The 26,982-nt window shown below is 39.2% G+C and overlaps 1 protein-coding gene and 1 long non-coding RNA gene across 3 annotated transcripts in view; one reads left to right on the forward strand and one right to left on the reverse strand.

The window, feature by feature from the left end:
* rtn4r (reticulon 4 receptor) overlaps positions 1 to 26,982 on the forward strand; it is a 63,955-nt gene that overhangs the window by 26,874 nt on the left and 10,099 nt on the right. The gene's annotated exons all lie outside the window — the stretch shown is intronic.
* The window catches only part of LOC144049430 (uncharacterized), a 35,361-nt gene continuing 20,870 nt past the window's right edge, over positions 12,492 to 26,982 (reverse strand). Inside the window, exon 4 of the long non-coding RNA XR_013293563.1 lies at positions 12,492 to 12,671. This is a non-coding gene — a long non-coding RNA (uncharacterized LOC144049430). The remainder of the gene's footprint in view (positions 12,672 to 26,982) is intronic.

Here is a 26,982-nt window from a genome sequence, read left to right on the forward strand (position 1 = left end):
CGTGCGTTTAAGCAGCAAAGTTAAATGTTTAACTGCGGGGTTCGTTGTTGGACAGAAAATGTCCAAATAGCAGCACGAGAAAGGTAAAAAAAATAATAATTACACTCTGTCAAGTCAAGGTCGCAAAGCAAGTCACAGATCTCTGCAATATAAAAGTGTCATGCCGCTAAATGGAAAGACAGAAAACATGTTAAGAATTTGGATGACATCGGTGCTTAACGTGAGCTGCGGCGCAACATCTGCTGCTCTCAAGTCGCCTCGGGGGGCCCGAGATGCTTCGGGTTCATCCTGTTTGCGTTCCTGCTTTATTTGCTATGGCGGGAATCAGGCTGGGCTGAACAGGACGTTAGAATTAACAGCTGGAAGCATGTTTTTTGAAAATCCTCATTTCATTCAGGTACGACATATTTGGCAACGGATTATTTTCCAAGCAAAAAGCTCATACGTATATTATCCTGCCAAGTCATTGCAGGTTTTCAATTGTTTGCGAACAATCTATTGAGAAAATAGTCATTAGAATGTTTGCCAGAGGTGGGCTTTGTGCCAACGGGAATTCAATGAGGTGTTGATGTTCCAGTTTTCTCAACATCTCGATATCTGGAGACTGTTGAGATATTTCTCGGATCATTATCCATCAGTTCTTTTTCTATCATTATGGTAGGATGTAACCTATCTCAGTTGACCAGCAAGAGGCAAGGCAAGGAACACCCTGGACCGGTAATAATGAATGAATAAATAAATAACCAATAAATAAATAACCAGTAAAAATGTAGACAAAAAATATTTAAATAAACGTATTCAATCGAAGCATGTCTCGTGTTTTTATGCATATAATTCAAGTAGAATCAGTTTTTCATGCTATTGTATGTATTTGCATCTGGCACATTATGTGCAAATGCACATTATGATAGAAACTGCAAATAGTGGGAAAAGTATGTGCTCAATAGTCTGATAGTCTGAATAATCTTTGCCTGTGTTTTTTTGTTCTTGTTTTTCAAAAGGAAACTTCCCCTAAATATGGTAGTTTGGTTAATATTGCTTAGGGGAATGACAAATAACAATAACAAAAGGCGGCCATTTTGCCACTTTCTGTCAAATAAAAATGACATCACAACTGCTCAGGTCTCAGGTAACGACAAATCACAGCTCAGCTTCAGAAAACTGGAGAGCTGTGATTGGTCGTTGCCTGAGCCCTGAGCAACTATGATGTCATCTTCAGTCGACAGCAAGTGGCAAAATGGCCGCCCCCTTAGATGGATGAAAATGGCTGGATTTCACTTCTTAACTCATATTCCACAAATGTAATATTAACCAGAATGTCATGTTTAGACTAGCAAGGTCACATATAACATATTATTGTCAAGAAATGTTTACGGTTGACTTCCACTTGAAGTGTCTCTGATGTTGACCCACACACGTCCGCGGGCTAGTAAGATACTCTTAACTTTCTCGCTCGTTAGAATCGCCAATCGTCCAGTAAGTCAATATGTTGTGTTTTGGATTCAGAGGTGCCAAATCCAGGTCCAGAAAGTAAAAACCCTGCCACAGTCTGGCTTTAGCCCCTTGTGCTAGCAAGCTAGCTCCCTAGCAGAGCACCTAGGCAGATAGCTAGTGAGCTTGCTAGCCTAGCACCTGGGGCTAATGCTAAACTGTGGACCTGGATTTGCCGCCTCTGGTTGGATTATATAACATAGAGGGCTAGCTGGCTAGCAGGCTAGCGGACGCACCGGTGGCTGTGTTGTCTGGAATGATAGCGCACAATATGTATATAATGTTTTTTCCTTTAATTTCAATGGGCAAAGTGGTCTTATTTAACAAAATATTAGGAGCAGCTCTTATTATGACAGTGCTGTTCTAAATCATTGCAAACATTTTCACCAAAATGTCCCCCCCCCCCCATTAAAACCTCTGACAGTGTCAATCACAAGTGGAAATTCTCATTTCTGTGTTGGATTGTATTCGATTAGGGTGTGTTGTGGCCTCAGTATGTTTTTATTAGTAGTACTAAAACTTAGCCTGGGGAAGCAAGTGACGACATGAATGAAAACACTCAAATATTTACAAGTCGAACGGCCCCTTGACCTCGCTGCATAATACATAGCAAGGGTCTTCAGTTTGGCGCCAGCGTGCGCTCCGTGTTTTATCCAAGCGGCTCGTCGGCTCCACATGATTGATGCGGTTTCATCTTACGGGATGTCACTCTCGCCTGATGAGCGGATACTTTTCTCAACCTCTGTCCCGATGAGTGGATCTTGTCTCACCGCTGGCTAGCGATTCGAAGCTCTTTCAGCGAATGGACTCCAAATGGCGCGTCAAGCTCAGATCTTCAAAGTGTCAATTTCAGCGCAAGGTCCAATCAGATAAAGTTCCCCTGGTGGGATATTAGGCTCGAGGAGAAGCAACACGCTGTCACTTTCTGCCGGATCCGACCGGCTGAGGAGCAATTTGTTGATTTGTTTACCCCCCCCCACACTGAGACTGTTACCCTGTCGCTGCTGACAATAACGTTTCAACTGGCAACGTTTACAAAAAGCGCCTCGGGTCTCTTTAGTTCATTTAGAATTATGAGGAGATTTGTCGCTGTTGATTGCTTATCCCGGTTGTGTGCTGTGATATTCGGTTGAGAGGGGAAATACATTAAAAAGTGTAATCCACAAAGTCTTCGCCCCCCTGCCGATAAGAAGATGACTTTGCGTTTTCACTCCTAAGCTTGCAGGCGGGATCAGAAAGGAGACTGTACACCCCCTGCGTAATAGGCTGCTTTGCTTCTCCAGCAAAAGGCCAGCCCGGCTACTTATCTTGTCAAGGCAGGATTTTTTTTCATCCGAATGATTTGATGTTGAAACCTAAGACCAGGACCGTGTGTCCATTTCTGGGTTAGCTGAGCATCATCGGAGACAGACAAATCCTCTGTGAACAACAAAAAAAAATATTTCATCAACGCACATTTTTTCACCAGACTAAAACTAGACTAGACAAGATTAAAACCCTCATTAATAAACACAATAACTGGGACAAAATCAGTATGCATTTAAAATGTACTTCAATTCATAAAAACTGGACTAAAATCTATGGACATTTTAGTTCATGAACAAAAATATATTTGATTTTGTAAAATATGTCAGGTTTCCAATTCCAATTGTTTCAAAATTTTTCAGCGAATTTACTTAAAATGCGCAAAACGGACATGCGACTTATGCCCGTTTCCATCTGTTCTTTTGCGACTATTGAGAACCGCAGCGTTTCTTTGCTGTTTTTCCCCATCTAAAATAGCATTAATATTCGCTTCTTCATTTAATTCCAAAAAGATTTCTGTTTTGCCCCCCCAACGTACCTTACTTTATTGTCCGACATTGCTTTGGGACTACCAACATACATGTGACGTAATATCTGGTCAAAACGTGCAAAGTGTATCCGGCCTTGCCAGCGGTTATTCGCCAAACCTGTTTTCATCGCCAAAATTCGCATTTTCCATTTTTCGATACGCTTCAAAATCCCCCCCTCCAAGAATAAAGACATTGTTTTGTGCCCTTTTTCGAATTGCTAGCGTTTCCATTCAGTTTAATTTCCGCATTTCTTGAAAATTCAAATAAAAATGGGTGGATGGGAAACCCACTGCTCACACTGCTGTGACACTGTCATGTGACACAGAGCGACCCCCCCACCCCTTCAAATCTACAGCTAGCGAGTGCAACATGCACAAACACATGGGACAGACAGGAGATGGATTCACGTTGAAAGGTTAAAAAAATAATAAGAAAAAAAATAAGTTAATTATAGTTATAACGTAACATTCATCCAACGGCTATAAAGTTCCAACAATAATATGAATCCAACTGCTAGCTAATGCTGGCTAACTGACTAATAGCTCATAGCATGGAGCCATAGTAGCCACTTGTTGATATACTGTAATTGTGTGTGTTGTTTTTCATCAAAAAGATGAGAGAACATTTTAAGTGACATCGTTTTAGATCTGAAATGTTCTGACCCCCCCCCCCCCCCCCCAAAAAAAAAATATATGCGGGTTAAAATGATTGAACGGACTAAAATGTTGACAGTTTTTGTTGACTAAAATTAGATGAATAAAATTTTTCCACCCGTGTCCTTCCAATGACATTTTTAAAAACAACAACAACAAAAAAAAACAAACGGTACTGATTAGGGTTGCAAAGTTTTTTGGGTCATAGTTTCCTTGGACTAAAATAAAGACTAAACGGCTATAACGTTCCAACAATAATATGAATCCAACTGCTAGCTAATGCTGGCTAACTGACTAATAGCTCATAGCATGGAGCCATAGTAGCCACTTGTTGATATACTGTAATTGTGTGTGTTGTTTTTCATCAAAAAGATGAGAGAACATTTTAAGTGACATCGTTTTAGATCTGAAATGTTCTGACCCCCCCCCAAAAAAAAATATATATATATATATATACGGGGTAAAATGATTGTCCGGACTAAAATGTTGACAGTTTTTGTTGACTAAAATTAGATGAATAAAATTTTTCCACCCGTGTCCTTCCAATGACACTTTTAAAAACAACAACAACAACAAAAAACAAACGGTACTGATTAGGGTTGCAAAGTTTTTTGGGTCATAGTTTCCTTGGACTAAAATAAAGACTAAAATGCTAGCTTTATAGTCGACTAAAAGTTGACTAAATAAAAACGGGATAAGGTTGACTAACTATGATAAAAAAAAACTAGCAAGTGTGATTGAAACTGGACTAAAACTGAGATTAAATAAAAAAATAACTCATCACAAGAGTTCATTTGAGATTTTTGTCTTTCCCTGACCCATGACCCCTTTTTTCCACGTATCATGCGCCGTGCAAGAGAGTCTTGCTTAAGACAACCAATTTGTTCCACTAAGGGAGGCAGATATGCTGAGATAATAGCGAGCAGAATATGAGGGGCATGTCGGCATTGTTTTCCACGCTCTATTTCACCTTCATCAAAAGACAAGCAAACTACAGCTGAAAATAACGAGTTGACTGATTAGAAGTCATCGCTTGCTTGCTCCGATTGTTGGAATGTACCAAAGGCTGCCTGCTTTATTTGTATTTAAATATGCAATGCTTTAAAAAAAAAAAAGAAAAAAGAAAAAAGGCAAACCATGCTATGTCTGTTTGAAAGCTTGCTTGCTACACTTTCTTCTTTTGTTTTTTGTTTACATCTCATATGTGATTTAGGTAGAATAGTCAGAAACTTCCAAGATGACACAGGCAGAGCCACCATAACTGCCGAAATAAACACTGTGACTAAACATATGGTAAGCTGGAATTGTGGTGACTTTCAAGTTTGACGCCATGCAATTATAGATAGTTTAGTAACAAAAACAATTTACTGAAAAAAAATATATAGTATATGCTGCGGTGTTTTTTTGTTTTGTTTGCGTGTTCTGTTATTGCGCTGACCTTTAAATAACCTTGAGGAAGTTGATACAGTGCATTGTGGAGTCTTACATCAGAAAGCGGTGTCAAAAAAAAAAGCAGGATGTCAGATGCTTCACACAACAGCAATGCTACAAGTCGCTGTAAGCTAAAAATACATCGTTCTTAATGTAAGAGTTGTGTTAAGAACCCCGACAAATACAGACGCTCCCCACCTTACGAACGAGTTACGTTCCGGACGATCGTTCGTAAGGTGAATTTGTTCGTAAGTTGCTTCAGTGCTATATTTTGTATTATAATATATGTTTAAAGCCTATATAAGTATATTGAAGGTTTATATAAGTATGTTTAAGGCTTGTACAAGTAACCTGCATTGGTTTGTACTGAAAAAAACTTTTAATAAAATGGAGAGAATACGTACAGTACTGTACTGTAGTACGTATGTTAGAGAGAGAGAGAGCGAGACACACACAGTATGTACATGTACGTAATAAGATAAATAAAATGAAGTTTAACTTACTTTTGGAAGATGTACTCGATGCTTAAGGAGATGATGGAGGAGGAGGAAGAGGAGGATTTTACATCATGAGAGATTCTTCGTCGTCGCTGGAATCGGCTTCAAAAGTTATTTCCTGCATTTATTATTATTATATTTTTTGACGCAATATTTCTATGATCAAGTACGGCCGTTTTCAGCAATTATTTTCAAACATCAATGACATAATAACAAATCTCTGAATTCACATGTTGAATTTTTTGGGGGTGATATAATGATCTGAGATGAATTCAGGAAATCGGCTTTGATATTCATATAAGGGAATAAATAATATTGACTAAACATCAATGACACGGTTTGACAGTAAAAAAAATTGTATAATACGGCAGTCACGTCTCATTCCTAATTTATAATAATGGCAGTTGGACCCTGAAATAGATGATCACCATTGGGGTAAAAAAAAAAAAAAAAAAGCCTTTGGCTGAAGTCAACTGGGATCGACTCCAGCTCCCCTTGACCCTGAACAGGAAAATCCAAATAGAAAATGGACGGATGGACATATACTGTACTAAAATTTACGATACCCGGCACAGAATCCCGATAGGTTGAGTGATTATGTTTGGACTAATTGCTCCGCTGTTCCCTCTCAACTCGCTGCAAGAAGCTGACAGGATTGCCAATCGGTGTTGCCATAGCGATCATTGAGTTGACATCGTTATCCAACAGGATTATATCCTCACGTACCTGAAGGATTCATATCCTTCTTTTATGAGCTGCACATTACTGTCGGATATAAAACAATCTGAGCGGTTGACCCTTTTACCGAGCTACTAAAAACACTATGGATAACGCCGCTGACGTGACTTCCATAATCGACAAAAAAAATCCTCTTATCGATCATAATCGACAGCAATGGGATTATGTTAGCAATTGCCGTTCTGTGTTGTTTTTGTTGAATACACTCAAGTCATTTCCTTGGTTCAGCTTGTCTGTTGCGGGCATTTAAGCACTGCAACATTGGCCATTATTTAATCATAACTGCTGCCGGCAAATACAAAATGGAGAAGCGGATGAGTGATGCCGTTAATGGGTCAAATTGTTTTGTTCTTTCAAATCATGAATCTTTCTATCATGGTTTCGCTGTCTGACGTTCTTACATCATGTATTTACGTATATACTATCCATTCATCTCTCACCCAACTATCTTTTAGCTAGTCTATCTTTTTTTTTTTAAGAAATCCGTCCCACGACATTTGATCCTAAGGCACAAAAAAAAAAATGCTTTCGTGACTTATGAATAATAGTAATTAACCAGAAGAACTAAATGAATCATGTGAAGCCATTTTAGCTAAAGGAAAATCATTTCAAACTGGAAGTACAAAGACTTTTTGAGCAGAACATGAATAGCAATCATCAAATCTGTGCATCAATATTCTCAGGGGCACAAATGAGATTGGCGAAGTAAAAAAGGGGCTTGTACGATTAAAGAAAGGAGGGGGAAAAGGCTGAACCTTGATTTAGATCTGCTCCCATTTTGAAAAACTTGTTTGTTCTTTTTCACCGTGCTCTTGCAATAACATGCATTTAAATGTGTATGTATGCATGTAAGATTCCGACATTTGACAGAGTAAAATTTCAAAAGCTGATTAATCGGCGGATTAATTGAAAATATATATATAAAGATTAAAATAACTTATGTTTTGGTCTCGTAATGCTCACAGCAGTAAAGATAAGAATTACAGGGAAAACATTTGACTGTTTTACAATACTGTGTAGTTGAGCATTATGTATGTAAAAAAAAAAAAAACATTAAATGCCGCTATTATTAATCAGAATCAGATTCATTGACCGAGTATGTACAAACACACAAGAAATTTGCCTTCACAGTCTCAACCTGTCCGAGAAACACGAAAAATAACAATGACCAGCAGGGGGAGACAAAATGGGAAGCCTAATTAGTGACCTGACTTTCTTAAACAAGCAATGAGGAAGCAGCGAGGGTGATGGAGGTCCAAGCTGTGCTCCATAAAAGGGACACTTGACTCATTGAGCTATTTTCAGCAGTAAAAAGTTCATATTTTGCCCAGAATGAATTCGATCATTAGTTTTCATGTAGAATTAATACCTTTAAAAACGAATTTTTCCACTTGCCGTCGACTGAAGATGACATCACCTTGTGCTGAGGAAGTAGGTAACGACCAATCATGGCTCACCTGTTTTCTGGGTTTGGTCAGCAAACTGAGCCCTGATTGGTCGTTACCTACTTCCTCAGCACAAGGTGATGTCATCTTCAGTCGACGGCAAGTGGAAAAATTTGTTTTTAAAGGTATTAATTCTACATGAAAACTAATGATCGAATTCATTCTGGGCAAAATATGAACTTTTTACTGCTGAAAATAGCTCAATGAATCAAGTTTCCCTTTAAGTTTAAGCCTTTTCTGTGTGTCCTATTTACATATTGGTGTACCCTCGCCTCGCCTCAGCTCATGACCCTTATCAGGATAAGTGATCAAAAATGAATAGCTGGATGATGTTATGATGCGTAAAAAGCCAATAGGGATTGCGGCAGACACTAGAGGGCATGAAGCCTTCCTCACGCATGCTTAGCATATTTAGCATCATTTATTCGATGCCTTTTTGCTGTGTGTGCTCGCTTCACGGTGGAATTCTCCTGTGAGCTAACACGCTCGGTTCGTGTTTGTTTTAACTCGCACGCTTCATATTAATCCCAAAATAACATTCAAGTGGGCAACGCTGACGAAGGCTGCTGTATGTAGGCCTTGTGGTTTAAAAATGGCTGCCATCCTAAAATTTCTTCCTTGCCCTCCCTCGCTCGCTCGGTCCGCGCGCTCGCCGGCTCGCTTAAAATACACACGGCGCACGTCGCCCCCCCCCCTCCCCCTCATTGGCCACCTTCTCCAATCCGTCATCTGGCTTCCTCCCGCCGCCTCACTTTGTGCGAGCTTATTGCACTGTCTGCCTAAATTTGCATCATTCCTCGGTGTGCAATGTCAGCTCGGGCCCGCTGATCAAATCCTAACAAGCCGATGGCGGCTCTCATCTCGCATTTAGCCGCCTCGCTTTCCATGTCGCTGCCTCCGTGTTTCCCACAATTCATTGCTGGTGCGGGAATGGTGCCCGGGCCCCGAGTCTGCTGGTCTGTCTGTTGTTTGCTGCCGGGGATCAGTGAACAGATGGTGTGTTACGTGTCCCCCGCAGAGGATGAGTACAGCATCATGCGAGATGTGGTTTAGTGCGCACGACTTCCTCAGTGGATATCTGTGCGAAAATGAATACCGCCACTAGTTTTTTGAGCTAAACCGGTGTATTTTTAGTTTGCACATCGCCATTTTTTACACAGTTACAGGTAAAACAATTTAGATGGATTATTACAATTTCACTTAGCTGTAGTTGGAGGTATTTGGGGTGGAGTGACAACTGTTTTTATCGATTGCTATGAATTGTTTTGCTCGCAAAGTTAGATCTTGTCATGTGACTACATTTTAGTCAGTTTTTGATGCACTTTTAATTTTCAGAGTAAGGCTCCTTTATGGAGGACCAAAACTGTCAAAATAAAAAAATAAATGACTAAATAAAAAAATTAATGACTATAAGTGCAAATAAAAATGGATATAAAAAGTATATTTCAAAAATTTAATACAAATAAAAAAGTATAAATGCAAACAAAATATATTACCCATAAATAAATAAATAAAAGTAAAAATAAATACAAAAATAAAAAACAAGATTCACAAAATGAAAATATAAAAATAAATATATAAATAGAATTAAATACCAATCAATCAATAAAAATGGCGGTCCCAAGCGTGTCTCGGGTTGGACTCTGACAGTGCAAACTGCCTTTCAATGGTCGAGTGAGCGGGTCGGCCAAGACACGCTTAGGACCGCCCCCCTCATTTGAATAACATTTCGTCCTGACAGAGCGTCTGCAGTATGAAATAAATAAATGTGAGAGCAGAGCATTTTTATTTATTCATTGATAATTCATTCTATTTATATATTTAGTTTTGTATGTATTTTGACATTTATTTAAAAAAATTTAATCTCGTTTTTTTTTTTTTAACTTTTATTTATTTAATTATTTATACCTGCTTATTTATATATTTTTTTTTTATCCGTTTATATTTTCACTTTTAGTCATTTATTTTTAATTTGGGCAATTTTGGGACCTCCATACTCTTTGCTCCATGTTGTAGTAAATTACCGTTGTGTGCCCCCGTTGTTTATATTTTATTTACATGGCTGTATTATGGCACACAGTTACTATATTTTGATGTTGGAGGCAACACAGTTCTTTTGGGTCGTCACTTGACCAAGTCTGGGAAACTAATTAAAAAAAAAAAGTCTGGGAAATCCTGCCTTTCGCAACGACGGCGCGGTAGATTTCCCCACTTGCGGCAAACACCAGAAGGTTCAATTAATCCTGGCCAAACTAGATTGCCAGTTAAGGGGCTGCTGTAGAACTCAAACCAGAAAAAAAAACTCGAGAGAGAGCGCAAGGTGGCATGTGAGCCTCTGCAAAGCCCAACAGTTTTAAATATTTCAACACAATGTACTTGTGTACCTACGGAAAGCAAATAGAGTGAGCTTTCCAAAAGCGACGAGCGTGTCAAGTCTGTTTCCCTCTGGCACTTTTCAAATGTGTTTTTCAGCTGCTGAACTGACTGTCACAAAGATGCTTTTACTAGTTGGCATTTCTCAGCAAGAATTCCAAGATGTTTTTTTTCCCCATTAGATCAAGGCATTTAGATTTAAATCAATTGATTGTGGATATTCCAGATTACATTGAGGAAAATACATTTTTATTAGCACAAGATTGACAAGAAATGGCATACATTTGTAACACTACCTTTCAGTTTTAAGCTTCCTTAATAAGAGCTGTTGCTATACATGTATTTTAACTCCACAAGCATCTGTGGCAGAACCTACTAAGCCCACCTCCGCAGAGTAAGTGCGGTTGGAGTATGACCGCTCTGGCTTAAATATCAATAATCAGGATGAATCCATTTTAGTATTGAAATGTCCACCAATGTTGCCGAAGGAGATCTTGCAAAAAAGTCAACACACCCCTACTCAAACGCCATGGAAAATGATGAGAACGAAACAAATTATTCCAGATCTTTTTCCACCATTAACTCATTCACTGCCATAAAGTCATTTTTAAAAAAGATTATTAAAAATTTGGGACAAGAGGCGATTAATTTTTTTAAATTGTAACTAATCGCATGACTTCACTAGTTAACTCACGATTAATCACAAATTTTATATCGATTCTAAATGTACAATAAAATATTCTAGGTTTTCATACTACTTTCATACTTGACTGCCAAAAACGTTAAATAACGTTCAGTAAATTCCTATAGAGGAGTGCCAAAGACGTTAAAAGACGTTTGTTTCAAAACACAGGTGAAACTAACCATTTTCTATTGTTGATTACTGAAAAACGGAATAAGGTAGAAACAAACTTTTTTTTCTGATGAAAGATGAGAGTCCAATCTTTCATTTGGTAGTGTGTGTGTTTCCATAGTCCAAACACAACATTTTCTATGGACCTTGAAAGATCAGTCAAAATGCTTAAATCGGCTGGCACCCACGGCATCCCTTTTCTGAAAACGTCTGGCAGTCAAAGAGTTAATATGACTTATATAAATAAATATTACTTGACTTGTCTTGTAACATCCAAGATAATTGATTTTTTTTTTTTAAATGTCTCTATTAGAAGGGAAGTAACCAATCACATTCTGAGTCATTCTAAAAGGGAGTCAGCCAAAACCTGCCACCATTCAGAGTGCCTCTGATTAACCCTAAGCAATTTTCAGATGTTCTAGTAGGCTTTTTTTATGAAGCTTTTGTGCCAACACTGACCACTATTCCTTCCAAATTGTCTAAGTTCCAGATCAAGGTGATAAAAAGCAACCCCAAAGCATGATACTGCCATCATCGGGGTTCGGTGTAGGTATAGTGTTATTTATGAAGTGAAATTCTATACTGTTTTGCTTTCATCCACATCATCACGGTGCCCAACGCCCTTTACGGAGGCTCAGATTCACCCATTCAGTTCATACACCAATGAGTGGCTACTGCCAGGCACATCCAGGTCCGCTGGCTTTTAGATCCCATAAATGGTGTCAAATTTTTGAAATGAGTTTTCTTGGTCTCCTTTTTTTTCACGACACAGGGATGTGCAGACTTTTTATATCCACTGTACATTTTTTTTTGCGTCACTGCATTGCACTGAGAAGTTAAGATTGAAGAGCAATTGCCTCTTGCTAATGACAACAAAAGGCACAGGATTAGTCACGGGAGATTGAGTCAGGTCGTACGCCCCGCACTGCTAATTGAGCTCTTATCTTGACGCAGTCCGTAGTGCCATTCAACATAAATACCATGTCATGTTCGTGAGTAAGCTCTCGGTGACTTCTCTTTGGAATGCAATGAAAATCTGGCAGTTGTCATCATTGCTGAGTAAATATTGTCATGTTAAACTTTGATTAACTGACCACTGCCTGGTATGGCTTGTTTATGGAAGCATGATTTGGCTTTCCAGAGCAAATAAAAGTGGCTCTAATTTCATGTTATATTTTATATTATATTTATTTATGCAGCCAACAAGTGTAAACAGAATCCATCGTTAACATCTGCAGTTTTGCTATTTTCAGCAGATGCCCTGAAGAAAAGTGCTTGTACCTGTGAAGTTTCTTTTATAATCTTGCCTTGAAGCTATTTTCATCCTCAGGACCATTTGATTAAAGCCTTGTCTCCTAAAAAGAAAAAAAAGGAGACAACTTCTTCACCCTCTTGTCTTCCTTTTGGCTCATGCATAATTTAAAGGATGGTCTCTCGATGAGAATGGTCTAAAACACAAGTGCGCACGTTACTATGTGCTAGTAAATTAGCGAGATGCTAGCGAGCAGCTGTGGTGAGAATCAGGCAGCTGTGTTAAAAAAAAAATAAAATGTTACAAGCTCAGCGGAATGATTGAAATCCCTGCTGTCAGGTGATATGGCAACACTAGTGCCTCTCTAAGCAGAATGAACACTCGGGTGGGTTTGATATAGGGAAGGTTATACACCTATTAAAAATCAAATACATATGTCAAGTGTGCTTTCAAATACATCCAATGCAGGCAGGTGGCTTGCCATACCATTTTCAGAAGTACAGACGTTAATGAGTGGCAGTACTTAGACATAAAGTCATTCAATGCATGTTCATAGAAGCATTTTCCTCCCGCTTGCCTTTGAATATTGTCTCTGCATAGTGTCAGAAATGGTTCCAAATTTTTAAGCAAATTCAGTGAAATTGTGCAAAACAAACATGTGACTTATCCCCGTTTTCATTCGGTATTGTTTTGCAAATATTAAAGGGGAAGTCAACCCTTTTTTTTTGGAACAATAATATGTTCTATACACTCCCACTAGTATATTAATACGGTATTTTGGTTAATATTGTGTCAGTGGAATATGAGTTAAGTAGCAAAATCCAGAAGTTTTTTTTTTTACAGTAACAGAAGGCGGCCATTTTGCCACTTGCTGTCGAGTGAAAATGACATCACAGTTGCTCTGGTCTCAGGTAACAACCAATCACAGCTCTGCTTCACAAAACAAGTAAGCTGTGATTGGTCATTGCCTGAGCAACTGTGATGTCATCAGCAAAATGGCCGCCCCCTGAGATGGATAAAAACGGCTGGATTTTGCTTCATAAGTCATCTTCCACAAATGTAATATTAATATGAATGTCACATATAACATATTATTGTTATTTAAGGTTGACTTCCTCTTTAAGGGCAGAGAATACTGCACAAAATGATGAGATGATGTCATATGAGTGCGCCTCTCTCTGTTACAAGACACTCGGCTGACGGTCAACAAAAGATTCTTTCATCTTTTATTAATCACAGAAATATTTCAATTTCTTCAGCCCCTCCAAAAATAATATATATGCCATTATTTGTGATACATGTGACGTAATAGCCGGTCAAAACATGCAACATGGAATCTGGTCCTACAGTCAAACTGAACATTTTCTTTTTATCGATATGGAAAAAAAAAAAAATTAAAAAAAAAATAAAAATAAATAAATAAATATATATATATATATATATATATATATATATATATATATAAATATAATTTATTTATTTATTTTAATCGAACCCCGACAAGTGTAAAAAGTTTTCATGAGTTGTAGGCTTTTTTCGAGTTTATAGCGTTTACCTTCCTGTTTACTGTATTTTCACAATGCTTGAAAATAAAAATAGTTGGATGGAAACCCACCAAGTGGGGCAAGTTTAGTGGCAAAAGGTGCAAGACCCAAGTGGAGGGAAGCAGGAAGGCATGGCAGGAGAAAAACTTAACAAGACAGACAAAAAAACAACCTGTTTGTCATGAAGATTCGAGTACAGAGGGCTCCATTCCAATCAATGCGGTGCAAAATATTTGTAATATTCCAACATTTAAGGCCCATTAGCAGTCACATTGGCAATGCTATTCATATTGCAAGCCAACGGGTGCTTCCAAGATGGCGCTTCAGGGAGAGAAAAGAACAGCTGAAGGATGTTTAAAAATACCAGATTGCTTTCCTCTGGGGCAGGAATGACTCATTACCCGGGCAGCAAAGCAGGAAGTGCTGTCAGATGGGTCATCCCACAATATAGCCACACTCCAATTGCGCCGTTGTGCATCACGCTCGAAACGCTGCGCTTGTTTGGAAGCTGAAGCAAACACACGGGGAATTTGGAAAAAGAGCGGTTGCTAACACATCGCTTTTTCTATTCAGTAGTAAATAATGGATTGGGCAAGACTCCTTGAATCTGAAGTTGGTGTTTTACCAAGACATTTTGGACAGCTCTTTGCTTTGGACTTTGTGGGAGCGGCCTGATCCAACTTGACTGTGCCCATTGCACAAAGCAAGGTCCGTTAAGGCATGCTTGGATGAGTATGGTGGGGAACAGAGGTGGCAAATCCAGGTCCAAAAAGTAAAAACCCTAGCCCTAGGTGCTAGCTAGTGTTAGAAGACGATCTTTGTCTTCCGCGTGTTCGTTGTTGTTCGGGTAGAGAGAATGTTGATTTTCTGAATACAGACTGGAGATCGGTGAACAGGTCCTTCGAAGGATTTATTTTACAGAATATTCTGGACACAAGCAAGTTTACAGACAAATGGCTGCAGTCCTGTCGCAAGTGTGTTATTTCAGCGGACTCACAGCATTCTTATACTATCTTGAAAAACCCTCAGAAAACAGCCCCCAGCCCTGAGTTCAATACACATGACGACAGCTGGAAGTAGAAAGACTTTTTACACTTTTATAGCATATCCTCCAATACACATTGACTTCAACCCCCGACACTGGCCCATTGATGTGGAAACAGACGAGCCCCCCCCCCCCCCCCCCAGACCTCATTCAATACACCCACCAAGCTCTACTGAGGAAATTAAAACAGTTATGACTAAACTAAAACAGTTATAACTAAATCTGGGCAAAAGACCCGCAACACTAGCTAGCTAGCTCCCTAGCTACTCCCATGGTGCTTGTTTACCTGCTAGGGAGCTAGCTAGCTAATGATAGATATTTATAACATTTTTAATACTTCATTTTATTTTATTAACCATTGTTACACATTATTAACATTTTAATTCTTTATATTAACCTTGTCGAAATGTTTTGTGTCCTGTGCAGAGCAGATGGTGTTGACTTCGTATAGGCTGACCTTAAGCTGGGACATACTATTTAGTCTAAAAAAGTTCCTTCTCAGCACTTTGTGCGAAAACACATTTGGTCCTTGAGAACAGAATCTGTTTTGAACACCCTCACCTGACTCTGTTTTCGCCATCGCTCACGGAAAAGTACCAGAGAGTATGTTTTGTCTACAAATGAAAGAGAGGAGGTCTTTTTAACTATAAGAAACCGTTGTGCACGCGGAAGAGCTACATTTGACGCTCTGAATCCCACGATGTTTAAGTGATGATTGGAGGCAGTTATTTGTCCAGAGATTCTCTGTTTTTTATTAAATCATTTTTGCAAAGGTGTATTTTTCTTACATTAAATCTATCTTCATTTTTGGAACACGCAAAGAGGACAAAATTCTAAATTCCTCTTCACTAACTCTTTGACTGCCAGACGTTTTCAGAAAAGGGATGCCGTGGGTGCCAGCCGATTTAAGCATTTTTGACTGATCTTTCAAGGGCCACAGAAAATGATGTGTTTGGACTATGGAAACACACATACTACCAAATGAAAGATTGGACTCTCATCTTTCATCAGAAAAAAAAGTTTGTTTCTACCTTATTCCGTTTTTCAGTAATCAACAATAGAAAATGGTTAGTTTCACCTCTGTTTTGAAAAAAACGTCTTTTAACGTCTTTGGCACTCCTCCATAGGATTTTACTAAACGTTATTTAACGTTTTTGGCAGTCAAAGAGCTAACTAGCATCAGGGGCTAAAGCCAAACTGTGGCAGGGTTTTTACTTTCTGGACCTGGATTTGTCACCTCTGGTACAGGCTGTACCTCAACACAAAAGTACTAAAAAGCTAACCAGGGCCTCTCGCTCACCATCCACTCATAAATGGAACAAAATAATCCCAGGGACACACTTCAAAGCCTTGTACAAAAGAGTGGATGTTGTTTTCATTTCCTGTAGAGAGCTTTCCCAATACATTTGTCCATATACTGAAAGATTAAATCCAGCAAAGTCGCTATTTTTCCTGAAGTGATTGCTATATGTTGCCGCGTGTCCTCAGAGGAGCAATAAAAGTAGATAACCTGGCCAATACTTTGCTCAGACACTGCTGCAGCAAGGTGACTTGCCACTATTGGATCTTTACTCTTGGCTTATCTGATGCCTTCCATGCCGTGAATCGTGAAATGGGAAGCTCAAACGCCACCTCCTATCTCGTTGGATGCAACCCAAGTTGGTGCGAGGGGGGCGTTTTCCTGAGAGATGAGGGGGCGAGCGAGGGGCTATGTGGGAACTCAGCCTCGGCTCATCCCTCACCTGGGAATTAAGGCGCAGGAATGATGACTTCCTCGCATCAACTGAGCTTTGGGCCCGTGTGCGACCTTTGCAGTAACAAAGGTGACTGATTTGTGGAGGCCTTTGATGTAAAGAGCTGCCCTTATCAGGCCAACAGAGAAGACGACGGGGAGATAGCGCAGAGGCTTATGGAGGGAAATGTGACTGATTCCTTAGCAAGGTGGAGACGTTCCAAAGCCCCCCTTCCACTCACTTTATTCCGCTTCTAAGAGATCCTCTGCAGAAAAAAAAATCTATTTTCCTGCAGCACAGGGTGCGGCGGAATTGAGGCGACTGGTAAATAATGCACAGGTTTTTTTCCCTCCTTTCATTCTTGCAGGGGAGGGAACACTCATTGTTAGGCAATATGTGAAGTGGGCTTATTAAACCAACAAGGCCACAGTTGTTTTTATTCCCATTTTGCAAGGTGAAAGAAAGCTTGAATATGTCTAAAAAACATCCGCTGTAGCAGCATATGGTATTATTTTCTTTTCCGACCCTTATAGCCCACAGGTCAAATAAACCCTCTGAAGGTGTACAAAGAGCTCCCAAATTGTTTGGGGGCATGTTGTGATTGAGCTTCTGTCAATATGTAAGATTAGCTTGTCTAATTTGTCCTAAATGAGGACATATGGAAGTCTTTCGGTCTGTTCTAGTCATTCAGTTGAAGCCATCCATTTATCATCCATCCAATATTGATCCATCAAGATATGAGCCATGACTCAGTCCATGATGGATCGCTCCATCTATCAATGAATCTTCTATCAATCCGGATGAACAATATCAATGGCTCATCAATCAATCCGCAATATAATTGATCTGTCTATCATGTATCATCCTCCCATTAATCAATGTGTCATCCATCCAACCCAACCATCTGCCAGACAGATTCATTAGGAACATAAATCCAATTTAATGACCCGTACATTCTTGCATATAACCACCATTCACTGGCACATTAATATTAGATCAACATGATGCATTCATAGTTTATTAAAATAGTTTACCTTACATATGGGGCGAGACTAGTGCCAAGACAACGCGCCAGCTCAAAGTGCCTTGAGCATCTGACACTTCCTGCCTGAGAAGAACATGCTCGTACAGGAGCAACGTCCCTACTCACCCGACCTGCGTGTAATTTATTTCCTCGTTTCCAAACTCAAGAAACTCATTTTAAAAGACGTCAACAATATCAAGATGAGAATGGCGATGCGGCGGATCGTGAAGGAATCCTTCAGGGAGTTAATGAAAGCATGGGTGAGAGGGCTGGGAAAATGTGTTTGACTCCAGAGGATTTGTTCAAAGGGAAGAACTTTCAAGTTTGTGGTTTGAATAGAAAATATCTCTCTCGTATCGCGAGTCCTGGGGCCGTTCTGACACATCTTGCATAATCTGTCCATCTATTCATACATACAATACATCTGTTAAATCCCGTCCGAACTTCCGCTGGTGCTTTGTCTTTAACTCATTCACCCCACCGCCCATTTTCACTGAAGCAACCTTCTTCACTCCCGGCTGTTTTACTGGATTTTGACTGATTTTGCAAGCCCCACAGAATATTGTGTTCTATTGCTATAAAAACATGGAACCTACCAAAATTAGTGTCCCATTTTTTTTATTTAAAATATTTCTATCTGTTTCCATTTTGCAGCAATTAGCTAAATAAATAAAAACTGTGGGGAAAACAGCTTTTTGCAACATGGTCCTGGTTGATCTCTTATACTCTGCAGTCTGCTGTTGGCCGTTTTTGTAGTAACTACCGTTCTCTTCAGTTCAGAGGCTGCATCAAAGCCTTCTCTAAGCTTTAGCATTAACGCATTTCAAGGTGATCAACTTTATAGAAAGACGATAGCATTTTAAATGCAGCAGAGGGCAAACACGCCTCTCCTGTTAGAGCGTGGAGCAGCAGAAGTAGACCTATTGTTATCAACATAAATATATGTATTTGAAGCAGATGAAAGGGAGGAAAAAAATGTGCCCTTCTTTTCAGGCCAAGATGCCTCCAGGGTTGCACACGCCTCCAAAGTGTTGGCCAGAATTAGCAAGTTTTAGTACACTGCGTTATCTGCTTATTTGCTTCCATGACATCATCCGTCTTTGTATGGAATTTGTGGACTCAGTGTGTCTGTGTTTCCACCATTGCATGTCTGATGAGTCAAGATGAAGGTTAATCAACAACAACAATGACCAAGTTGCACATAATTTAACCCTGGAGAACCCAAGAACCCTTTTCTTCTTTGGAAAATTATGAATTATACATTAAATGACTGCTATAAATTCACTGAACACCGAAATATATGTTTTTTCAATGTTTTTTTTCAATTTATTCCCTAATTTAGGATCAGGGTGAAATTTGACCCTTTTGGATTTAGGAGTATCATTTCGAAAAATCTGAATAACAAAAACTGTCAGTAAACTATTTAGAATTTAAGAAAATAATCAATCAAATACACAGCTACATTGAACAATATAATTGTTTTTTTTTGTTGCATTTTAGCCATTTTGTCACCACCACTCTGGCTCATGTAAGTGCAATATTCATCCACTAGATGGCCCCATGCAGGGGTCAGAAGTGGCACTCTGGACTTTTGAAGTTAAATTTGTAAAAAAAAAAAAAAAAGTTGTTATTTGAGTAGCAGAATTTATAGGGGCCAAATTTGACCCCGTGGGTTCTCCAGGGTTAAAGATAATACCTGTGCCGATGGACTGAAACAATGACAGGAAACCAAAACACCTCCTTATAAATACAGTGAGATTATAAACCGGCTTCTACCGCACATCTCAGTAAGTCTTGCCGATTTTGTGAGAGAAATCCACTCGCAAAATTTGAATATAGCCAAATCTCAAGGAAGTCAAGTGTCGCTGCTTTTTGACATAAAAGCCTTTCGTCTCTGCACTAATAGCAACATGAAACCACATGTGGTCCAACACATTTTTTGACTGATTTAACATTGGCGAGAAAACGGTTTCTGTTTTCTGCGCCTGACTGCTTTTATGTGTCCCACTATAAATCACATCCATGTTTGCCATGGTGAGTCTGCACGAGACTCATCATTCTGCATAGTCAGCGGGCGGGTCCAGCAGAGTGGAATATTGCCCAAGTGAAGATGACACTTGAGGTTGAATATATTATGACAGTAAAAAGTGTGACTATCGTGGTTCGTCTTGTCAAGCGTCATCTCCGTCTCCCTTCTGCACTGGCGTTTAAGGCAAAAACACAAATGACAAATTGATTTACCACTCAAGACTTTTATGTACTTTGGAATGTGGCAGAAAGCTAATAAACTCCGACTGGGCATTGCTGATATTTAGTACAATGGGACAAGGAAGTTTTACCGCAATTCTAATACTGTTGCTTTACTTTTTTCTTTTTTTTTCCCCCCTTGGAGAGCTCAGTATTGTTCATTCGGTAATTTTACCGATTTGACATGTCATCATCATTGCTCTCTTTTTTTTTTTAATATAATATATATATATATATATATATATATATATATATATATATATATATATATATATATATATATTTTTTTTATAATTTTTATTTTGTATGTGGGTGAGTATGTGTATGGGCATGTGCGTGTGTGCATGCATTCATTAGTTCACCTAAAACCTATTAAAAAAAATCCCATACCGTTCACCTAAACCGAACACTTCAGAACCTAGCCAGAGTCGAGAGGCCGTCAGGAGACCAGAGGAAGGACCAAAGAAAAGATAGGAAAGTGAAATCCTGCACCGACCACCCACTGGGCCACCAACCAGAGTCCTTCACCAACCCCAGAAACATCCAAATTCCTGTTGCTTTACCTTTTATCGGGGTGTTAACATTGTTAAAAACTATTAGTAAGATATGAATGTAGTGTCACTTTACTGTACTATAAGGTCAAACTGACAGTGGTAACAAATATGACAAAAAGACATTTTGGAAAGTGAAGCGTGCCCCTTTACGTGTGTTAAGTTTAACATTGGCTTATTAAGGGAACAAGTCATCATTTGAGTTTTTTCTCCACTCTCAGAATCCCTTTTTTTAAGAGTAATATAATCATAAATCTATTTACAGAGCAGCGCTGCCAGTGCCTTGATTGTTGAATTCATGTCTGCTATATTATGTCACGTGCATGTTTTATGAACATATCCATTGATGCAACGTCAAACTCATGAGCCGACTTGGGCCTATAAAAAAAAAACTGAAAAAGAGATGAATAAATGGCCATAACATACCTCATAAAAGTCTCGGGCAGTAAAATAAGGTTTTGGCAACTGCAACGGAGGAACTAAAGGTCACCAAACGAAGTGTTTAAATTTCAAAAAGGTTATCGTTTCAAGGAAAACAAACATCCGAGCGCTCGTTTATCACAATAAAAGGAAGACGCTGCCAACAAGCTAAATAGTCGTCTTCTGTAAAAAGCACACCGCTGCAAACTTGAAACTTAGGAAGGATTCCTCATATTTAGCTCCGAGCTAAACATGGTAAACAAGAGCAGAATGGTCCGTACTGATTGACACATGGAAAAAGGACACACACAAAAACATGGCATGAACCAAAGCCGAATCTAAACACGGCAACAGAAACATGAATCATGACAATCAGAGAGTAAACAAACTTTCCTCATAGATTTCAAAACTTATAATTTTGAGCTTAGGTCAACATAAAGTTATGCATTTGACTGTTTATGTGAGAAATACTTTCAAATAATAATGTAGCCAACTTGAAGCTTGTCCTTTTAGTTTTATATATAGTTGTTATTAATTGGGTTTCCACCCAACCATTTTGATTAGAATTTTCAAGAAACGCGAAAATAAAACTGAAATTTGAAAAAAAAGGGCCTTAAATTTTCTCCAAAAAGTTTTTTCCACTCAGAAGGGGTGAAGCGTGAAAAGGACAAATTTTGGCAAAAGAGGTTTTGCGAACAACCGCTGGCAAGACCGGGTACACATTTTGACCAGATATTACGTCACATATACGGTTGTCGTCCCAAAGCAATGTCGGACGATAAAGTAAGGTACGTTTTGGGGACGACAAAACAGAAATATTTTCCAGATTAATTAAAGAAGTGAATATTAATGCTATTTTACATGGAAAACCGCAAAGAAACGCTACCGTTTATCAAGAATTACAAAAACAAATTCATAAGACTCCTGGTCTTCTTCTTTTAAATGACTGGTGGATCACATCTCTATGATGGTGTATAGCGCCACCTACAGCGGCGAAGTCCCCTCTCAATATTCACAAACGATGAATAAGTGGAAACGGGCATAAGTCGCATTTTCAGTAAATTCGCTTAAAAAATTCCATACAACCTGACTATGACCATTGTCATTTTCTTCTTTGGCTTAAAACCCCCAAACGCCACACCTCCAAATAGACTGGTCACGCTTGTCTTTCCACTCCACAGCGTGTTCCTCTTGGACAAACCCAAAGCGTGCCACTGCCAAATTTAAAAGATTTGTCCGACTGACCCTGCCAAAACCATGTTGTGACATCCACCTTCTTCTCCCCCCCCCCCCACCGGAGTCCGTCGCTCGCAGTCGAGAGTGCAGCTTCCGCCTTCAGCAAAGACACGCGACAATCAAATTCCAAAACAGTCCAACGCTGATTGAAGTGTGCCTTCCGGTCGGACCACCTCCACTTGTGTTATCATCATCGCCGCTTGAAACTGTCTTGGTTTTTATTTGTGGAGGTGTTGGCATTATCTGAAGCCTTAATGTGATGCTCGCTGGCACTTTTGGTGCTTTTAAAATGTCATTCATCAGGGTTCATTTTGGCTCATTTGGGAACTGTGATTGCTCAGAGTCTTCACTGGAAATGGATACTGCATAAAATTGCACTTGTTAAGTGACTCAAAGCCCTTAGAAAAGACCGAACTCTATTCAACTCTTTTAAATTGTATGCCAGTAATCTGTTTGTGAAGGTTTATGATGGTATGAAACATACGTGCAAAATACATTTGTGCAATTGTTTATCCTTGAAGCCAGCTAGCTCTGCATTAAAACATTTATTTATAACCTCCTGCAGGGAAATACCATGATGTTATAAAAAAAAAAAAAAAAAAAAAAGTAGGGCCTGTATATTGCAAGTCATCGTGATCCTACGATCTTTGATTTCAACATTTGAACAAAATAGCATTATGAATGAAATGCTAAGGCTGATCAAACGCCATGACTGGGAGCATGCGGTGAAAAACAGAGCCTGATTTCTTTCCTCGGAATCCGTGTGCAGATGAGATAAAGCCTCAACCGCTACGTGAGGCAAAGTGGCTTTGCAGTTAGCACACGTACAAAAAGCCCCTAAGTAGGCCATTGGACTTTTTGCTCCTCTGTGGCTCGAGCGGTCCATCTGGACACCTTTGCATACTCCTGTAGATACTGTGTCTGTAAATCAGCCCCGCATAGTGGATGTTTTTTTAGAATACTGAAATAGGTAATTGAGATGCTAATATGCAATTTTCATAGACCCTGCCACAATTGTAGTGTGATATCGGCTCGAGCCAAAAATATCATAAACTTGAAACAAATAAGCTCTCATCCCAAATCGAGGTTTCCTTGTACTAGTGACTGAGTCTTACAGGCTTAGGGGCCAATCAGGCTTTGTAAATAATTTCCAAATACGCTTCTAAAGTTGGACATCAGCCACAAGAACGGCCTTTTTTTTTTTTTAGAAGGGTGAGCAGATTTTCAAAATTAAAAACTAGGATATAAAAATTTTGCTGAAAAATCTCATTATATGTAATTGCTAGTTATTCTTCGCCAAGGAGAGTTTAGGGGTTACGGTGGCCTTGACCACCAGCGATTGCAGCAGTAGGACTAAGTTTCCCATGATTCTCAGACACAGAAACAGGAAGTAGTTCTAGTTCTGGTCTGCAAACGGGAATTTTGAAGCAAATAGAAAGGAATTTAACAGTTAAATTCACTTTTAACTCATTCAAACACAAAAACGTATAAATACGTTTTTAATACTTTGTCCTTCACTCCCAAAAACGTATTTATACGTAAAAAAAAAAAAAAAAAAAACTTTTTTAATGCTAGAACATACAGAAGGCTTTGATGCAGCTTCTGAGCTGAAAAAGGTCGCTTAAACAATGGTAGTTATTCCAAAAAAGGGGGCAGCAGAATATAAGAGATAAGCCATGTCCATGTTGCAGCAAGCTCTTTTTCCCAGTGTTTTCAACAGGTTTGTGAATAATGATGAAACTTAGCTATATTCTAATGCTGATTGCTGAAACAGATACAAATATACTTTTTTTTCCTGATGAAAGAACAGACTCTAATCTTTCTTTTGGTAGGTTCCATGTTTTATAGCAATAGAACACAATATTCTGTGGGCCTTGCAAAATCAGTCGAAAACCAGTAAAACAGTCGGGAGCAAAGGGGGTTGCTACAGTGAAAATGGCTGGGAGTGAATGAGTTAAGGGGTTTATCGTATGAGAACGGTGTGATTGACATACACATGGCAAAAATATATATATATCAGGACAAAAATTGTGATTGGGAAAATCTGCCAGGATGCGAGACTGTCCCGGTTGAACGTCAGATCACCCTACCCAAAGTTGAACAATGTCCCGGATTGCAATATTATGCCGTCACTGCTAATGAAAGAAAGTGGAAGCGGCGTCTTCGGGTTGTGTGTTGAGCTTGAGTCTGATAACACTATTGCCTAACTTGGGGGGTCAGCGAATCACTCAGGGGCTTGATGATAATTTGATGGTACTTGCTGAAAAGGGAGAACTCTTCACTTCCACTTTCCCATTCAATTTTTCACCAGTCAAGGGGGGATTCGATCCGACAGCCCTCTGATTGCGAGCTCATTCTCTTGCTGTCAGGACATTGCCATCCCTCTGCCTCGACTTAACTGCATCCATTATAAGCATGTGACAAGATCTGCCTGCTAGTATTATCCTGAAACATTTACTATGCTTTCTTCTTTATTGATTTTCATCTTTTCTGCGGAACACTTGCATGTGTGTGTGTGTGTGTGTGTCGATATGGCCCCTTTGTTGACACGCGCACACACACACACACGCACACACCCTTGCCTGGTCCAGCCGACCGGCGCTTTCCTCAGTTATTCATGAGCCATCTGCTTGGGCCAGTGCTGTGTCACATGTGTGTCAAACAGGACCTCATCTGTCCCCCCCCCCCTCCCCTCATCTCCAATCCGGCCATCTAATCGTGTCCTCATCTGCATTCCAAGAGTGCCACTAATGCTCTCCCGCAATACTCTGTTGTGCCGCTCTGCTCCAGCATGTCCTAAATAACCCGTTTGATCTGACGTCTGCATCTTCATTTAAGATCAGAGCGTCTGCTTCATCGATGTCGTACGGACAAGGAAAGTTTTGTCAATGTATATTTGGGGTGCGTGCGTGTGTACGTGTAGGATAAGATGAAGATGCATCATATCCCGTGGGGATAAAAATACTCACAGCATCTCTGAATAAATCATATAATACATCATATTTTTCACGATGATTGGTTTGATGGCAAAACCAACTAACTGGAAGTAGAGTCTATAGTGAAAAATGCTTTAGGTGACTTTATCTCCAATTACAATAATTGATTCATATTCGTGTGACAAGGGAAGTAACGTCATAAACAGTAAAATTTTGTCACAATCACAACCTCCTCTACGAGAATATAACCTTCCTACCAACCCTTACACTTTCCAGAATAGTCAATTTCTTCCTATTATGTGACATTTTTCACAGCTTTATGAGTTCAAAGCAAACTTCCTTCAAATATATTTCTCGTTCTGCCATGGCCGCCATCCTTAATCCACACTCAAATGTCAAAAGCGGTGAATTTCGGAGATTAATTTTATGTGGTGTTACTTCTCATCTTTGCTCTTGCTTCTGCAGTGCTGAAACTCAAGGCCTAATGAATCCTTATGCACTTGACTGAACGTTTATCAGCAGCGTTTAAGCATCACAAAAGTTTTTTTCTTATATTAATTGAACATCATATTCATTATACATTATTTACTGCACGCAATCTTCTGCTGCAGTGTGGCTTTCTATTCAAATCTACAATTTTGAAAAGTGCGAAAAATTGTTCAATAAACATTACAATTAAATCAAGATTGGCATTTGGCAAAAAAAAAAAAAAAAAAGAGCAATGATGATGACATGTCAAATCGGTAAAATTACCGAATGAACAATACTGAGCTCTCCAGAAAAAAAAAGAAAAAGAAAAAAAAAAGATTGGCATTTGTATTTAAAAAAAATGTTGACGGCAATTTTTTGCCCCCATTTTACAGAAAATGAATATCGGCTCCAAATATCAGTTATCGGCCTCCTTGACTACTAATTGGCATCTGTATTTATCCCTGAAAAGAAAATATCGGTCTATCTCTAGAATAAATGTATCTTGCCTGGCTGGGAGCACAGCCCCTAAACATTTGACCCTAGAACCGCCCCTGAGTCCCGCCATTTTGATATAATATGCATGATTTTCCCCAGAAAATGTACTGTATTAAGCCTATAAAATACTGTGGGGAAACCATGATATGTATTTATTCCCAAAATATTATCTTTAGAAAGAAATAATTGAACTGAAAGATATCACAATTCCGTTTTTTTTTTTTATTCCATACAACAGCAACACAGTGAGTTACTATCTTGTTGACGCATATTGACAGCATGCAGCGTTTGTTTGCGATGAACACCAGAAGGCGGCGAGCCCATGTTGATATGCCGGAGAGAGAAAACAAATGTGCGCAGATAACGCGTTTAATGTGAGGCAATAACTGATGACAACAAAGGTGGTGAAGTCCTTGTACCATTCTTGTGTTAATCAAAGTATAAATGCACAATTTGAAATGGTAAAAATGACCCTTACAACTGGGGGTCAAAGCGTCGTTTAGAGAGGTCCGTGATATTCTAATCAGAAATTAGGGCCAACATTGCTTTTATCTGAAATGGTTTCTCAAATTTATGCAAATAGGGGAAACAATTTATGCGTGCTTGGATGGTTTCACACAGAGACGCAACCTTAGAGGAAAGGATCACAACTATATTAAATACAAGGCTGCCTCAGAGCAACACAATAATGTATGATTGCAGAAAAGGGCCA

The sequence above is a fragment of the Vanacampus margaritifer genome, chromosome 3 (assembly GCF_051991255.1).
Source record: "Vanacampus margaritifer isolate UIUO_Vmar chromosome 3, RoL_Vmar_1.0, whole genome shotgun sequence".
In the NCBI taxonomy this organism is placed as follows: Eukaryota; Metazoa; Chordata; class Actinopteri; order Syngnathiformes; family Syngnathidae; genus Vanacampus; species Vanacampus margaritifer.